This window comes from Sciurus vulgaris (assembly GCF_902686455.1).
Source record: "Sciurus vulgaris genome assembly, chromosome: 7".
Classification (NCBI taxonomy): domain Eukaryota; kingdom Metazoa; phylum Chordata; class Mammalia; order Rodentia; family Sciuridae; genus Sciurus; species Sciurus vulgaris.
In genome coordinates this window covers 137,833,132-137,850,853 of record NC_136467.1, presented here as the reverse complement: position 1 = coordinate 137,850,853, position 17,722 = coordinate 137,833,132, and the positions used below count along the sequence as shown (strand labels likewise).

General features: G+C 37.8%; 1 protein-coding gene across 2 annotated transcripts in view; it reads right to left on the bottom strand.

The window, feature by feature from the left end:
• Positions 1–17,722, bottom strand: part of FARS2 (phenylalanyl-tRNA synthetase 2, mitochondrial) — a 391,223-nt gene that overhangs the window by 221,412 nt on the left and 152,089 nt on the right. The gene's annotated exons all lie outside the window — the stretch shown is intronic.

Sequence of the window (17,722 nt, the reverse complement as noted above, 5' to 3'; positions counted from 1 at the left end):
GCAGGATCCTGAGGCAGGCTGAAATGGCCCCTGAGATTCCCAGCCCTCCTGAACAGGCCCTATGGAAACCTCTTCCTTTGTTTGTAACTGAGCCCCATAAAAAGGACAGGGTTTCATTCATGTGATTAGTTTGTCTTATATGACTCCATCTTGGCGGATTAGATTGAGACTCCCCTGCTGGCTACGAGGAGGGGAGTGGCCATGCTGTGAGGAGGCACGTGCCCTGCCCAGGACCTTACCAGTGAAACACAGGGGAACCTCACTCCCATAAACACCAACACAAGCTCCTCAGGGTGCTCGGCTGAGAAGACAGCCCTGCTAACATTTTGATTGCAGCCTGGGGAAGACCATACACTGGGGGACCACTCCAGTCCATATCCAGATTCCTGAAGCAAGGAAACTGTGATAGTACATTTGTGTTGTTTTAAGCCACTTATGAGATAATTCATTCCTGGCGCACGCAGGGAGGGGAGTGAAGGAAAAACAAATCAGACAGGAAAGTGGAGAAAGGGGACAGGAAATTGCAGACTGAGGGAATCCCTTCAACAGTAAAGAGACCAGGGTCCAGCACAGGAAGGCTGAGGGGTGAAGAGACAAGGGGCAAGGCTGGGCAGCTGACACCCTGAGGAGTGGAAAAGAGAGGGCCTGAACTGTGCTGGTTATTGCGGCCACCACCATCATTCACAAATGACAAGAGAAATAAGAAAGAAATGTGAGCCTCATCAAAGAATCTGTTTAAAGGATCAATAAATAAAGAGTATTCAAAACAACACAAGAAAAGAGAATAATGCAGAGAGGGTAGGGCTCAGTCAGTGGGAGTGTGTGTGTGAAGAAAAACGAGTGGCTGGCTAAGTGTGTTCCCAGTACAAATGATCATTCCAGAAAGGGGTCAGGGAGGGGGCTGTTTAACCAGAGGAATGACGCAGCTGCAGCCAGGGGATGTCCTGAACGGGTCCTGAACGGGTCCTGACCAAGTGACCGCTGCCTAAGAGAGCAACTGATGAGGGAGAGAAAATATTTTAGGGTAATTAAGAATGATGCACAAAACCTTAAAGAGGCTTATGACCAATTGGAGACATGAAAAGTAACACAACACCAACATTTTATACCACTGCAAGGATTTTCTCAAGAGATGATATTCCCAAACCTGGTGAGGTGCTTGGTTCCAGTGTTCTCATTTGTTTCTGGTTATGCGTTCTATTCTTTATAACAATTTGGAAAACAATATGGCAATATACACAAAGATCCATAACAGTGCTCATACACTTTATTCTAAGATTCTAGGGGTGTGTTATTACTGAAAATTAACAAAAGCAAAAAGATAAATGAAGATATTTGGAGCAGTAGTACTCATAAGAGCAAAACATGGAAACAACCTGTGTTCAAAATTAGAAAATGCTTAAATATTATAGTACATTACAATAGTGTTATGTTAAAATACATAAAATAACTATGTAGATGTTTATTAAATGAGAGAGTATAAGGGAATATGAACACTTCTATGATAATTAGAATTCTATGATGAATTTACTATGATATTACTACTTAATGCAGGTACAAATAAGGAGTCATAATATAAAAATTAAAAAATATGATGTTCATGGGTCACTATGAGTAGTTCAAAAACAACTGCTTATTTTTTAAATTCACAAATAAAACTATTTGTGGTATAGAACACAATGTTTTGATATAGGTATACACTGTGGAATCACTAAAATGAGTCAATTAACATAATCATTGCTTCATAAACTTTTTTGTGAGGAAAACCTTTAAAACCTACTCTTGGCAATCTTCAAGTAAACGATACATTGGCATTTACTAGAATTACCAGGTTGTACAATAGATCTCCGGAGTTTGTTCCTTTTACCTAACTGAAATTTTGTATCCTTTGACAACAATTTCAAAAACATTTTTTGTACTAAAGTCTTCTCAAATAAAAAATAAACAATAAAAAAAGGGAGGTGGGGGTGTTACGGTTACTTTCGTAATCAAAGTGCACTTTATTCAACCGTTCACACTTTATCTTCAAATGTTAGACAAAATCAACCAGAGACCACTGTCTGGAGCTGAATGAGCCACAGATTTAGGGGATTTGGTTTGATTTCACATCCAGTAATTTGTTATCTGCTCTTTTCCTATTCCACCCCTCACTTCTTTCCCCATTCCTCAAAGCAAAAATAAAAGTAGCAGAGAATTACTAAAAGTAAGTAGGAAAAAGAACAATAAATTTAAAAATGGGAAAAGAATATGAAGACATTCACTGACAAGGAAAGAAAAATGGTTCTTAAATAAATAGCTTACTTAAGAAAAATGCTAGATAAAATGTATCAAGTTACCAGTTTTTACTTACCAGAGGGCAAAAATAAAAAAAAAAAAATTGATCACACATTTGATAGCAAAGCACGATTGCTGGTAGGGTGCATGTGGGTTTTTAATGTTGGGTCCTTGACCCAAGGAGTAGTAGTAGTTATTAAAATGCAAGGTGGGCTAGTGCAGTAGTGCACACCTGTAATCCCAGGCACTCAGGAGGCTGAGACAGGATTGCGAGTTCAAAGCCAGCCTCAGCAATGGAGAGGCGCCGAGGAACTCAGTAAGACCCTGTCTCTAAATAAAATATAAAAAGGGGTGGGAAATGTGGCTCGGTGGTCAAGGGCCCCTGAGTACAATCCCCAATCCCCCCCTCAAAAAAAAAAAAAAATATATATATATATATATCATCTATTACCTTAACTTCTAGAGCATATACTATTCAAAGAAAAATGTGATTTTACAATGTGATTTATTGAAATACTGTTTATAACAGCAAAAGACTGCACACAAACCAAATGTGTATCCATAGGGAATTAGTTAAATGAATAATGGAATATTACTGTAATACCCTCTGATAGATTTCAAATATTAAAAGCAGCATGTCTGTTTTTATACTTGGGGGCGGGTGGGAGAGAACAAGGCTAATGAGGACAGAAGTTGGGAAGGCATTACAACATGTGACTTTATATATAAAGAGTGATGAGGAATATTTCAGATACAGGTTGATTTTCCCTTATGAGAAATGCTCTCAACCAAAAGTATTTTCAATTTTGGAGCATTCTGGATTCCAAATTAGGGATTTCTGATTAGGGATACTTAACCTGAAATAGAAATGCTAACGACTAGATAAATGTAGTGATTTCTTTTCTGTTTGTTCTAAGAGGTTTTAAAACAACAAATAATCCCTTTCATTGGTATCAGGCTTCCAGGAAAAGTCTATGATTAATAAAAAGGGATTTTGAGGCCCCACTTATAGCCTGTTTTGGTGTTTCTCTCTACATAAGAGTCAATAAAATTCTAAGCATGGAAAATTAGTGTTGTTATCTATGGGGGTTTCAAAAAACTCCTGCAAATTCCTCAGTATCCCTCATCTTCAGTCATAGTGGGCTGAGATGCTTCAACCAAGAGATAAGGGGGAGGAGATGTGATGTGACTTCTGAGGTCACAATAGAAAAGTCATGCAACTAACCCCTCTTTTTTTTGCATTTCCTTTTACAAAAGGATTGCTCTTGTGACATTCCCTCTCAGGATTTTTCTCTCCAGAGGTTCTCTTGGAAATCTACCACTAGGCTCCAAAAAGGCTCAGCAACATGAAGAGAACTGGTGTAGGAGTTCACAAGGGGGAACCAAGCCTTCGGGTGCCCCGGCACCATGAGCAGACATGTAAGGGAAGACTCAGGAGGATTCCAGCCCCAATTGGGAACCAGCCCAATTATGTAAATCTTCCCGATGAGACTCTGGGCACTGTGGAGGAGAGACATGCCATCCGTACTGTGTGCTGTCTGAATTCATGACCACGGAATAATAAGGGATGGTTCTTCTATGCCATTTAGTTTGGAGAGATTTGTCAGTCAACTGGAGATCACTGAAGTACCATGCTTCCTAAGTCATCAAATTTTGCTCTTGATGGCAAACATTTCCCATTATGGTAAAGCAAAAACTAAACTGCTGCCACAGCTTCTGATTTTCTGGGTCTAAGAATATTGCAAATAAAAAATTAGGTAAGGTTTCAAACAGGAGAGAGACCAGGAGTTACAAGCTTAAAATAAGATGAATACACTATATTATACCACGTCATTTATGTCATAATATCCATTCATCTCTCCAAAGGCCATGTCACCCAATATTATTCACAACATTGCTCATCCCCGAAATCAAACCATCTTAAGCCAAGGCTACCTAATCCCCTATAACCACAGGAACCATTGCTCTTCATTTTATTTTGCCATTTTGGTGAATGGGATCATGACCCACCTGGTTTACCCAAGGCAGCAGCCTGGGAGTGAAGTTTCACCTCACATACCACCTCATATCAGATGCAGACCTTTATGTGATATCTCAGAAATTCTCTCAAAAGCCTCCCTTAATTCTAGTTCTATTGTCACTACAGATGTGTCTTTAACAAAAGTCTTTCACTTGGACATTTCCAAAAATTAATAAATAAATCCAAGTAGTTCACCCTGTCTCCTCATCCAGCCCATCTCTGAGAGTGTCACCAGTTTGCTCTCTAAAACATGAATCTCCACATTGCTCTTAGCAGATGTGTGTGGACTGTGGGACAGTGAGTGATCTTTCAGCAAGCCATGTTTTGCACTTTGTTCTTGTTTGTATTTTGTATTTGGCATCTTTCTAAAGAATAACTGTCTCACAGATCCCCATTCACCCAAGGAGCAACAGGATTACATGTGCAGGGTCCGGGTGGGAAAAGCCTGTACAATAAGTTATAGACTAGCACCATGGCGATCAGCTGACATCCAGGCAAGTCCAAAGACAAATGGAAACACAGGCACTCAGCTCCAAGTTACAGAGAGACTGAAAAGCATGTGGCTTTGGCAAATAACTTTTCAAAAACTTCCCAACACATCCCAGGCTGATAATTTTGTCACAGATAAAATTCTGTACATGACATGCCAGTCAACAACAGAATTCACATTATTTTCAACTATACATGACTATTTCACAACCTTAGACCATATTCTAGGACATAAAACAAATTTTAAATGTTAAAAAGTATTGAAATTCTACAAAAAATGTTGTGTTCAAAATGAAAATAAATCAGAAATCAATGGTAGAAAAATATCTGAAAAATATTCAAAATGTTGGGAAATTAAACAACATACTTCTTAATAACCACAAGTAAGAAGTAATCACAAAAGAAATTAGAAAATACATTGCAATGAACACACTGAAATGAATAAAAATTAAGATACAGCACATCAAAATTGGAATTCATAAATTAGTGGGTGGGAATGCAAAATGATAGTTACTTTGGAAAACACTTTGATAATTCCATACAATAAAGCAGTGGTTCTCAACTGAGGGAAATTTTAGAAGATAGGGGACATTTAGCAGTATGGAGACATTTTTGGTTGTCAAAAGAAAGGAAGAGGATTTATTAATAGCTAGTGGCCAGAGACCAGAGGTATTGCAAAACATCCCATAATGCAGTTCCCCACAACAAAGAATCATCCATCCCCAAAAGTCACCTCTGAGTTAAATATATGCTTAGCAAATAACAAAGGAAATCCAGTCCTAGATTGTTACTTAAAATATAGAAACATATGTGCTGAATGCCTGCCTAAAAATCAATACAGAGATGTTCTTCACAGCTTTATAGTATATAAATAGCATATAATAGCCCTGCATTCATCAACTAGTGAACAAAGAAACTATGGTCTATCCATCTAGTGGAATACTACTCAGCAATGAAAGTAAATGCATTTCTCACACATACAACAACATTACGAATGTCAAAGCCATTATGCTTAGTGAAAGGAGGCAGTCTGGTATCAAACATTAAGTGTACTAGAATTCCATTTACATGACATTCTGGAAAAGGCACAACTATAGAGATAGTAGATCAGTGTCTGGAAAGGGTTGGAAAAGAATCAACTTTGGAGGATTATGGGAGTCTTCTACAACTTCATTGTGTGAACTTTGTTGTGTGTAAAAACTAACCCAATCGACTGACTGATCAACAATCCTATGCTTGGATGAAATGGCAATATCAAGTCAAATTGATATCAGGTCCTAAATGTTTACTCTCAACTTCTATGGTTATCCCATCATGAACTAGAAACAAATAGCTTATGGACCAGCTCTATTCTGAGGACCACACTTTGAGTAGCTATGATCTGAATGATGGAAATGCTTACATTTCTTTTTGAAGCACAAAATTAAGTTCCATTGTAACTTCTTATAGACCCCCTAGGAATGTGCACATGGCAGGCTGAGAATCATGAGATTGGGGAACAAAATATAAACCCCAGGCACAGCATCAAAGACTGTGCTGTCACCTCAGGTTAGCACAGTCCTATGACCCTCATATGTTCTTTCTGTGATAGGTTCTGTCGTTCTTATCTTGTCCTTCTTCCTAACACTTTACATTTGTTTCCTTTCCCACCATCCCATAAAGCATCACCCTCCTGTGAGATTCTTCCTGTGACCCTCAAGGATGAATTAAATTTATATTCAACTCTACTCAACAAGCACAGTGAATACACTTGCATTAGCCCTCCCACACTGATCTGTCTCTCTCCCCATCTAAACCTAAGAGTTCTAGAAAACTGTCCCAACACAATGTCAAAGACATCACTAACCACACAATAAGTACTTTTTAGACACATGTTTATACTAACACGAAGAACAAGCACTTCCCATGTGGTAGATTCTGTTGCTCCCACAGCGCAAAGCTGAAACTCATGACAATGAGAACGAATGAGGTAGCCAAGTTCTGAAAAGCAAGATCTAAACAATGTTCATGATCAGAGGTTAGAAGGATAAAGGGGCAGAGGAGGAGGAAGAGGGAAACCAAAGCTAAACTCATTACTTGGTGGATATCTCTTCCCAATTTCACAGATGGGAAATGCAGGTTATCACAAAATACTCAGCATTATCAATTGAGAGAGAGCTGCTTTATCAACCAGATGTGGCTCAGCTTCTGAATGGGGCAGAGTCAGCAGAGGGAGCGTCATCAGTTAAAACCACATCTGCAAAGGACTGCAAGGAGGTGGGGGCTGGCCCCTGTGAGGAGATGCGATGCATGTGAGAAATAAGGCCCAATATTCAATTTGTTTCTTGCGTCTGAAACAGCCATAACAGAGAGTTGATTCTGCCATTTAACTGTTACCACAAAGAATGGCTTAATACCAATTAGCCTGAAATTAAAGACATTATTCAGATTGGCTAACATTCAACAATCCCATCCAAAAAAAGTCAGTTACCTGCACAAATAATTTCCAATTACTTTTCTCAGAAGGCTCCCTAGGAAACAATTCTGCTCAGAGAGAGGTTCTAAGGCTGTTTTTATTTTAAAAGTTCAGTGGCCTACGTGGATGATAAGCAAGACCACACTGAAATGTGCCAGGGAAATGCCCAACTCTGGGGCCTCAATCCCCCCTGGGTGTCAGAAGAGATGGGTTGAAACCCCCTTTTAAAGGCAGGAAATTGGCTCCATCTGAGAGAACCTGATGCTGAGGTGAGTGAGAGGGTGAATTCATCAGGCACTGAAATCCCAACCAACCGGTGTGACAAAGTTTATGAAAGAGACTTTCATTGGATAAGGGAGTATCTGGAGTCCAACTTCCTGCCACTGGCTACAACCTGTATTCTCACAATGAATCTAATCAAAGTGCTTGCTTGTGACAATCACCATGGAAGGCTGCAAGAAAGGACATGATGTCCATTTGCTAAGTGGTAGCAAGTTTATAATACTTTGTTTGATCCCATCTTGACTTGTTTTTTTCTGAATGACACCCCTTTGCTGTGCCACTGGCCTATCACATCATTAAGACAAACCCAGGAACTCCCACGGCAAAACTGTAGGTTATTAAATCACATGGCCCTGATAGAAGGCTTTGGGAAATACAATGATCTCAGATCTAAGAAAATGACTTTGGGTTGTGGAAACAGAAAAGTTTTCTTTTTTTCCTGAACAAGATTTTTTTTTTTTAATTTTCCAAGTAAATTTTTTTTTTTTTTTTTTTTTTTTTTTTGTAAACAAATGGGGTACAACTTGTTTCTCTGTTTGTACATGAAGTAGAGGAATACCATTTGTGTAATCATACATTTACATAGGGTAATGGTGTTTGATTCATTCTGTTATTTTTCCTTCCCCCCATGCCTCCCACCCCTCTTTTCCCTCTATACAGTCCCTACTTCCTCCATTCTTGCCTCCCTCCCATCCCCCATTATGTATCATCATCCGCTTAACAGTGAGATCATGCGTCCTTTGGTTTTTTTGAGATTCGCTTATCCCACTTAGCATGATATTCTCCAATTTCATCCATTTGCCTGCAAATGCCATAATTTTATTATTCTTTATGGCTGAGTAATATTCCATTGTAAATATATACCACAGTTTCTTTATCCATTCATCAACTGAAGGGTATCTAGGTTGGTTCCACAATTTGGCTATTGTGAATTGAGCAGCTATGAACATTGATGTGGCTGTATCTCTGTAGTATGCTGATTTTAAGTCCTTTGGGTATAGGCCAAGGAGTGGGACAGCTGGGTCAAATGGTGGTTCCATTCCAAGCTTTCTGAGGAATCTCCACACTGCTTTCCAGAGTGGATGCACTAATCTGCACCTCCACCAGCAATGTATGAGTGTACCTTTTTCCCCACATTCTCTCCAACACCTATTGTTGCTTGTGTTCTTGATAATCGCCATTCTAATTGGGGTGAGATGAAATCTTAGGGTAGCTTTGATTTGCATTTCTCTTATTACTAAAGATGTTGAACATTTTTTCATATATCTGTTGATTGCTTGCAGATCTTCTGTGAAGCGTCTGTTCATATCCTTAGCCCATTTGTTGATTGGATTATTTGTATTCTTGGTGTAGAGTTTTTTGAGTTCTTTATATATTCTGGAAATTAGTGCTCTATCTGAAGTATGAATGGCAAAGATTTTCTCCCACTCTGTAGGCTCTCTCTTTGCATTGCTGATAAGTTTCCTTTGCTGAGAGGAAGCTTTTTAGTTTGAATCTATCCCAGTTATTGATTCTTGCTTTAATTTCTTGTGCTATGGGAGTCCTGTTGAGGAAGGCTGGTCCTAAGCCGACATGTTGAAGATCTGGACCTACTTTTTCTTCTATAAGATGTAGAGTCTCTGGTCTGATTCCAAGGTCCTTGATCCATTTTGAGTTGATTTTTGTGCAGGGTGAGAGATAGGGGTTTAGTTCATTCTGCTGCATATGAATTTCCAGTTTTCCCAGCATGATTTGTTGAAGAGGCTATCTTTTCTCCATTGCATGTTTTTGGCACCTTTGTCTAGTATGAGAAAACTGTATTTATTTGGGTTTGTGTCCGTGTCCTCTATTCTGTACCATTGGTCTACCTGTCTATTTTGGTGCCAATACCATGCTGTTTTTGTTACTTTTGCTTTGTAGCATAATTGAAGTTCTGGTAGTATGATACCTCCTGCTTCACTCTTCCTGCTAAGGACTGGTTTAGCTATTCTGGGTTTCTTATTCTTCCAGATGAATTTCATGATTGCTTGCTCTATTTCTGTGAGGTACGTCATTGGGATTTTAATTGGAATTGCATTGAATCTGTATAGCACTTTTGGTAGTATGACCATTTTGACAATATTAATTCTGCCTATCCAAGAACATGGGAGATCTTTCCATCTTCTAAGGTTTTCTTTAATTTCTTTCTTTAGTGTTCTGTAGTTCTTATTGTAGAGGTCTTTCACCTCTTTTGTGAGATTGATTCCCAAGTATTTCTTTTCTTTTCTTTTTTTTTTTTTTTTTTTTTTTGAGGCTACTGTGAATGGGGTAGTTTTCCTGATTTCTCTTTCTGAGGATTCATCACTCATGTATAAAAATGCATTAGATTTATGAGCATTGATCTTATATCCTGCTACTTTACTGGATTCACTTATGAGTTCTAAAAGTTTTCTGGTGGAATTTCGTAGTTCCTCTAAATATAAAATCATGTCATCAACAAATAGGGATAGGTTGAGTTCTTCTTTTCCTATTTGTATCCCTTTAATTTCTTTGGTCTGTCTATCTGCTCTGGCTAGAGTCTCAAGGACGATGTTGAATAGAAGTGGTGAAAGAGGGCATCTCTGCATTGTTCCAGTTTTTCGCCACTTAGAATGATATTAGCCAAGGGCTTGGCATAGATGGTCTTTACAATGTTAAGTAATGTTCCTACTATCCCTATTTTTTCTAGTGTTTTGAGCAGGAAGGGGTGCTGTATTTTATCAAATGCTTTTTCTGTATGTATGGAAATAATCATGTGATTCTTGACTTTAAGTCTGTTGATATGGTGAATTACACTTATTGATTTCCAGATGTTGAACCAACCTTGCATCCCTGTTGTATCCCAGGGAGCAAGATTGTTTCTAATATTAAGGATACCAAGCATTGGATGAATGAGCATCATAATTCACTTTCTATTTTGGTCCTATGGAAGTTTAGAGCTAAACTTGCAGATCACCTCTAGAAATGCAAAAGGGTTCAGGGTAAAATTCTCTCTGTGACCCTGTCCCAGTTTTATTTTCTAATTCTCTTATTTCTGCTTTGCCTTGATTATGTCAACTATTTACTTTATCCTCTCATATGTACTTTTATAAGGCACTTCAGATTCTTCACGGAAGAAAGTGAGTCATAAATAAACAGACATTTAAAGATACTGTTGGCCAACGTAGGTATAATTTTCAGGGCTCTGGCACTCCTCAGCTGTAATCTGTTGGTGGGCTGACAAGATTTTAAGATAATATCTTTTATCTCATTCTGAAATTAGAGGGGCCTAGTAAACTAGAGCCTTTAGACAAGGCAAAGTACCAACTGCAGATGAACACCCTCCAACAGAATACTCAGTATGAGAAGCTCTTGGGTACTCTGATTCTGTACTGGACTGAGCAGCCCATGTAAGCATTTGTGTGTGTGTATTGTTGTTCTTGCTGAAAATCTTTCTAAGAAGGCCATCCTATGTAGAAAAGGAAAAGAACGTGGGAAAAAAATTCAGAGATGGGAAAGTTTAAATAAAAGAAAGGAGGAGGAGACTGAAAATAGAAATGAGCTCAGTAAGAAGTCATCAGTGTGAAAGTGGAGAAACGAAATTGGTCTCAGAGCCTAAATGGGTGTCCCTTTGTAGCAGGTCCCTCCAGGCCCTGCCTCTACAACTGCAAAGAGAAGCACTAGCAAAGGAAAGCCCAAAGCACGGAGGCTCTGCACACAGCCTCTTGTCTGTTTCTCCATCCAAAACAGGGACCCTGTGAGCAGGGGACGCATCCAGAGGCAGCATAGCTATACTGGGTATGGAGTCCAGGTGAGGAGTAAAGGATATTGGATATCTCTATGCAAACGAATAAAGTCGGAACCTTACCTTATACAATGATTAATTCAAACTGGATCAAAGATCTAAATTTGCAACTTGACACCATAAAACTCTTCGAAGAGAACATAGGGAAAAACTCCAAATGACACCAAAAGTACAGGCAACTAAAAAAAAAATTACTTTAGCAGTCAGGGAAATGCAAATCAAAACTAGAAGATTTCATCTCACTACAGTTAAAATGGCAGCCATCAAGAATACAAAAAATAATACATACTGGAGAGGATATGAGGGAAAAGAAACACTTTTTTACACTCTTTGTGGGACTGTAAATTTGTGTATAACCACTATGGAAGTCAGTATGGAGGTTCCTCAAAAAAACCCACCATGGCTTAGCGATACCACACTTCGGTATTTAACCTGAAGAATTAAAAGTCATCATACCGTAGGGATAACACATATCTGTGTTTACAGCAGCACAATTCACAAATACCTAAATTATGGAACCACCTAGGTGTCTGTCAATAGATGAATGGATAAAGAAAATGTGGTATATATACACGATGGAGTTCTATTCAGCCATAAAGAAGAATGAAACATGTCATTTGCAGGAAAATAGATAAAACTTGAGAGTATCATGTTAAGCAAAATAAGCCAAACTCAGAAAGTCAAGGGTTGTATGTTTTCTCTCAAATGTGCAAGTTAGACAGGAAAAAGGGAAAGAAAGGTGAGGACAGTTGGGATCTCAAGAAAACAGAAGACAGTAGAGTAGAGAAATGGGACTGGGGGAGGGAGGAAAAAGAGAAATACTGGGGAACAATATCGACAAAATTATGTTGCTTTATTACATGAATGTACAAATATGTTAACAACAGATCCCACAATTACATCCAATTATAATGCACCAATAAAAAGATATGAAAAAGAAAAAAAATAGATACACTGAACTTCATCACAATTAAAAATGTTTTATATATCAAAAGCCACCATTGAGAGAGTAAAAACATAACTCTCAGGATCACAGAAAAGATTTGCAATTTGCCTATTTTACAAAGGTTTACTATTCGTGCTTTAAAAAGAACCCTTACAACTCAACAACAGACAAAAAATCCCAAATTTAAAAAGGGGGAAAATTTGAACAGACATTTCTCCAAAGAAGATATACAAATGACCAACAGGCACATGATAAAATGCTAAACATCATTTAGTCATTAGAAAATGCAAATCAAAATCACAATGAGATAGAATATCCCACATACAAAGCAATAATAATATACAACAAATACGGGGAGAAATAAATTGTCAATTTGCCATTTGGATTGTAAAATGATGCAGCTGGTCTAGAAACAAAACATTATAGATACACCATATGACCCAGCAATTCATTTCCTCTCCTCCCTGTGCACAGGCACACACACAGTGTTCAGAGTAGCTTACACAATAGTCAAATGGTAGAAATAATTCAAGTGTATGTCAAGAGAGGAATGGTTTTGAAAAATGTGTTACTTACATAAAACAGATTTTTCAGCCCTAAAAAGGAACGAAGCTTGAATATATGCTATAGCATGAAAGAACCTTGAAAACAGTATGTCAAGTGAAAGAAGTCAGGCACAAAATACGTGGTGTCACTTATATGAGACATCTAGTAAAGGTAAATTCATTGACAGCAAGTAGATTAGAGGTTGCCAGGGCTGGAGGGGAAGAAGAATAAGGAACTAATATTTCATTGGTAAAGAGTTTGTTTGAGGTGATGAAAATATTTTGGAAATAGATATGATAGTTACACAATGTGAATGAAAATGTCACTGAATTGTACACTAAAAATGGGTATAATGACAGATTTTATATTATATGACAGTTTGCTATGGAATTTACATTAAATTAAATAGAAATTTAGTAAAAAAAAGTATTTTAAATGCAGCATAAATTCAAATATAAATTTAATCATTTGCATCATTAAAATTTAAATATTCATTAAAATTTATATAACATTCTACCAAATAATTTCAGAAGGGCTACACATTTATGAAGTCTGAAGAAATTTTCCACGTGTTCTTCTTTCTGAAGGAAATAATACATTTAGTTCCTTCATACCACAACCATCTTTGAAAACACTGAGGTCTACTATTGGGCCATTATGCTACCAAATGCTTAAGTGGACCTCAACTTCCTCTTCCACAAAATGGAAAGACAGCAGTAATAGAGCTTCTTAAGTCCTTCCAGCCCTCAATAGCCCGTGATCCAATTCAGTTTACAAGTAACTAGCTGGGGGTATAGCACAGTGGTAGAGTACTTTCCTAGCATGCAGAAAGCCCTGCATTCAGTTCCCAATACCTAAAAGAAGAAAAGAAAAGAAAAAAGAAAAGGCCAGTATGTAGACAGTACTTAACTAAGGGTCTAAATAAACTGTAACAAAATACAAACTACTATGAAGTAACTGCTTACTGTTTTAACAGCGTAAGAAGAGACCTCTGCCAAATGCCCTCTCTCGATGGCCCCCTGGTCTCCACAGGCCCATGAAATACATAGGTTCACTTAATTCGGCATCCTTGTTGAGAAAGTAACACAAAGGCAGTCTTTCCTCCCTGTTTTCAGGTCTCTGAATGTCCCCTTCTCAGTGAGGCCTTCCTGACCACCTGCCTTTGTTCTCATGATATAAACCTCCCCATCAGTCAATACTTCCAATCTCCTTTCTGTGCCTTCTGAAAATACTATCTTATACAACTGTTCAGATTTATTTTATTTATTGTCTATCATCAGATGTCCTACTAGCCTGGGAAGTCAGGAGGGTAGCATCTCTGCTTATTTTAATCACTGTGGCATCCTGAGTCACTAGAACAGAATTAGTACATAAAAAGTGCTCAATAAGTATTTGCAAAGAATTTACCATTTTTAATTTATTTGATTTGTTTAAATGGATCTATTATGAAGAATTTCATATCTTTTAAAATGAAATTCTCAATATAAGCAGTGACTTTGATATTGTATCTGAGAGATTTTATCTGTCGTACAATAAAGTAATATTTCAATGGAAGTGATTTAATTATACACACACACACACACACACACACACACACACACACATATAGAGAGAGAGATGGGGGTCTATGTTGCTCAGGCTGGAATCAAAATCCTGAGCTCAAGTGACACTCCTGCCTCAGTCTCCCAAATACCTAGGACTACATGCCTGTGCCACATGCCTGGCCAGAGATTTTAAAGAAACCATTTCTGAAAATGCATCTCAGAAAGGAGAAAAGTGAAACATGAAAAAGGAGCAAGGGAAAAAACTGAATATCCTACTCCTTCACCCCACCCCTTCCTTCTCACACTACACTGGGCTGCGCTTGTACAGAGGGCAATGACGGGCACAGGTGGAGGCTCCCAATGGCCAGGAGCCTGTCACCCCTTCTGCTTTAATATTCCACCTTTCTATTTTATTGTCTTCCTCAGTGACTGGATTGTGGAAAGGTAAATGGCTCCTGCATCCTGTGGGTTTTCCTCATAAATTGTTTTCTTACAAGGCCAAGGATCAAGTGAAAAGTTTATTACATACTGAAAAAAGAGCTTTTGTGTTATATTAAGTATACTTTTTCATCCTTGTCAAAAGGGTCTGATTTCTAGGAATTATTCAACTTAATAAACTGATATGTTCTCTAAATAATTGTTACATGTAACACTGACACAACCTAGCAATTAGTATTCACATATTTTATGGAACTCCATCAATTACAGTGCATTTCATCTATATGATCTTGATTTTGATCCTCACAATGATCTGGTGGGACTGTCAGGCTGGTCTCATCTATATTTAATAGACACTGAGATTGCATCTCTGTGTTTTGACTTCCAGTATACACACTCAGTGACTGTTTCCTCAGAATCATGCTGCAACATTAACTTAGGCTATGTTTGGGTTATTTCAAAACATCGGAGAGCTGTTTATTTTTTAATAAGCTAGTCCCCAAAAACCAAAGGCAGAATGTTCTCTCTGATATGTGGATGCTAACCCACAACAAGGGAGGGGAAGATAAGAGTTCATTGGATTAGAAAAAGGGGAATGAAGGGAAGAGTGGGGGATGGTAATAGGGAAGACAGTGGAATGAATCAGACATAACTATGTTCATAATAAATACACGATCAATATAAATCCACATCATGTACAACCACAATAATGGGATCCTAATTGGAACAAGCTATACTTATTCTATATATGTATAATATTTCAAAAAATACTATCATGTAAAAATATAAATTTTTAAATGTTTCCTTGTAATTGGTGCATTTTAATTTTACACAATGCTTGGATTCATTATGCCATATCTGTACATGCATATAACATAACTGGATCAATCTCATTCCCCAGCACCTTCCCTTACTCTCCTCTCTTCTTTCCCCAACTGCTTGCTATACTCTAGTGATCTTCCTTCCATTATAATTATTGTTATCATTATATATACAAGCAGACTCATTGTCATATATTTGTATATAAACACAGCATAATTTGGTAGATTTTGTTCCCCAGTACCACCATGCCCTCCCTCTTTATACCTTTCCTCTACTCTATTGGTCTCCCTTCTATTTTCATGAGATCTCCCCCCTTTTAAAAAAAATCTCTCTCTAGCTTCAACGAATAAGACAAAATCTTCCATCCTTGACTTTCTGAGTCAGACTTATTTCACTAAGCATGACGTCCTCCAGTTCCACCCACTTAGCAGCAAATGACACAATTTTATTCCTCTTTATGGCTGAGTAAAACTCAATTGTGTATGTATACCACATTTTCTTTAACCATTCATCTGCTGATAGGTAACTGGGCTGGTCCCATAACTTAGCTATTGTGAACTGAGCTGCTGTAAACACTGGTATGCATGTACCACTCACTATAGTACATTGATTTTGGTTCTTTTGGATAAATATGAAAGAATGAGATAACTGGGTCATATAGTGGTTCTATTCCTAGTCTTTTGAGGCATCTCAATACTGCTTTCCAAAGAGGTTATACTAATTTTCAATCCCACCAACAATGTATACTTGTACATTTCCCCCCATATCCTCTCCCAAAAGCTCCATTTATATCTGTGCGTTTTCTAACTATTAATTTCCAGATTGACTTTATCATATTTCATGAAAGTTAGTAAAATTACTTGCATAAGGTGGAGCTCAAGTATGTCAGTAGACTTCTCTTCTGAATGCTGGGCTCAGTCACTCCAGAAACATCTTTCTCACTGGGTTTTACTATAAAATACAGACTTACTGAGTGAATTGATGGGACTATCATTTAATACTAGCACTGGGCAAAAGCTTCCACATCCCTTGATGATTAGTTATGATAATTGTACAGGAATAATAGCACCACAGGTACCTAAGTGAGATGCTACACATCTGGAGGTGGCCTAGAAAGCAGAGTAAAGCTATATACATTCTTGATTTCTTTTCTTCTTGCCATGACATAGACTCCAACTCCCTACTTTTCAGCTACAATTCTTTTTCTTTTTCATTTTTTTATTAGTGCATTACAGTTACACATAATATTTGGGTTCATTTTGACACAATCATTCATAAATAGAATATAATTTGCTCCATCTCAATCTCCAATACTGCCTCTTTTCTTCCCCTCTTCCCACCCCCATTCCCCTTCCTCTATTCTATGGGTCTTCTTTCTGCTCACTATCATTTTTTAATTGGTGTTTTATAGATATTCATAAAGGTAGAATTCACTGTGGTATATTCATATATGTACAAGTAGCAATTTCTGAACTGTTTCCTTAGAGACTTGCCACTGAATGATTGACTTTTCAAGCTGAGCCCAAAGATCGATCTCCTGCCTAAAAAAATTCTCTAGTTGTATATATCCTTGGCCCCACACACTTCTGTCAATAAGTCCTTCACATGATACAAAGGCAGACCTTTCTTTTAAAAGAAGTTTTCCATGGTATGGAGCAGACTGTGGATTAGATTCTATAGGCTGTGACAACAGTGAACCTTAATACAATCTGAGCTAGACTGCATTCTAATCAACTTGTAGCAAAGAAACTCTGAACATTCACTTAAAAAGCTCTCTTTGAACCCTCTCCTTCCTTCCTGGGTCCTAGAGTTTGAGTTTCTGCAGTTTAAGTAAACAACACTGTTTGAAGCTTATGCTAATCACCAGTAACCTGGAATAAAAATATTCATTTATATATTCACAGCACAGTTACCAAATTCAGGAATTTCACACCAATGCAATAAATTTCACCTAGTCTATTATTCATATTCAAATTTTGTCACTTGTCTCCAGACATGACTTCCTAGCTTCTCTAAAGGTCCCCAAACATCCTACACTTTATTGCCCAGACTGGATCGTTTGTGCACCCCAGATTTAAGAAATGCAAAGGAACATGATAGGATGGTTCCTTAAACACTAAAGTGG